Below are 1,570 nucleotides of genomic sequence, written 5' to 3'. Positions count from 1 at the left end.
GCTTGCAGAGTTCCCGCTACGGTGCGCACAGGCCGCTCCCCGGCTTTTACAGAGTAGATACCGCACATGTGCATAATTTTGAATAGGCCGTGCATTGGGGGAGGCAGGCCATGCAGTGCGGCTTACTGGGGACATTGCTCACTACCCATGTGCAATGCCTTAGATTGAGTAGCAATATTATAATTCTTACAGATACAAATGCCTTCTAGAAAGAAAGAACTGCGCCTTTCATGACCTCAGGATATCCCAAAGCACTTTACAGCCAATGAAGTACTTTTGAAGTGTAGCCACAGTTGTAATGTAGAAAACACTGCAGCCAATTGCACACAGCAAGCTCCCATAAAAAGCAACACCGTAATGACCAGATCATCTGATCTTAGGTGCTGGTTGAGGGATAAGTATTGGTCAGAACACTGGGGAGAACTCCCCTGCTCTTCTCAGAGAAAATGCCAGGGGATCTTTTACGTCCACCTGAGCTTTAACATCACATCCGAAAGACGGCACCTCTGACAGTGCAGCACTCCCTCAGTGCTGCACTCAGACGGTCAGCCTAGAATTTTGTGCTTGAGCCCCTGGAGTGGGACTTGAACCCATGACTCAGAGACAAGAGTGCTATGCACTGAGTCACAGCTAACGCCATGTATTGTATACAACCATTTATGTTTAGGAGTACAGTGACCTTTGCTATACGGGCCAGGACATCGGCCATTCGACAGCAGCTGTGTCTCTGAGATAGCAATGAGGACCAATGACCAGTTAATCTGCTCTTTTAACGGTGATGGTGAATAATTGTGACTCATGCCTATCAATAACCTTATGTGCAATTGGCATATTTCTCAGAGTTGTGGAGTTAGTTATGTACGTGTGTGTGTGTTTGGTTCTGATGGACAATTCCTTTTACAACACTCCAGGACGAGGGGGAATACAATGCTTGAACACAGGGCGGGAGGGTGTCTTGACTCTCACCCACATCCACTTATGTTACTGCACTTATACAAATTTGCTTCTAAGTCTGTGAGCAGAGTTTGACCTGGGCTCTAATGATCACCAGCAGATGGGGAAGTTGCATTTTCGACTTCTCTCGGCCCCTTCACTGCCTCTGTGTTGTCAGACTGCTTGTCCGACATCCAGTCGTAGTTGAGCCGCAATTTCCTCCAATTAAACATCGGGAAGTCCGAAGCCATTGTCTTCGGTCCCCGCCACAAATACTGTGCCCTCACCACCGGCTCCATCCCCCTCCCGGCCACTGTCTGAGGCTGAACCAGACCTTTCACAACCTCGGCGTCCTATCTGACCCTGAGCTCAGCTTCCGTCCTCATATCCGCTCCATCACCAAGGCTGCCTACTGCCACCTCCGTAACATTGCCTGTCTCTGCCCCACCTCAGCTAATCGACTGCTGAAACCCTCATCCATGCCTTTGTTACCTCTGGACTTGACTATTCCAACGCTCTCCTGGCCAGTGCCTCGTCTTTCACCCTCCGTAAACTTAAGCTGATCCAAAACTGTGCTGCCCGTACCTTAACTGGCACCAAGTCCTGTCCACCCAGCGCACCTGTGCTCACTGACCTA

The sequence above is a fragment of the Somniosus microcephalus genome, unplaced genomic scaffold (genome assembly GCF_052327205.1).
Source record: "Somniosus microcephalus isolate GS21.2 unplaced genomic scaffold, FLI_Smic_1.0 unresolved_chr1, whole genome shotgun sequence".
NCBI lineage: Eukaryota > Metazoa > Chordata > Chondrichthyes > Squaliformes > Somniosidae > Somniosus > Somniosus microcephalus.
Note: the sequence above shows the minus strand (reverse complement) of the source record.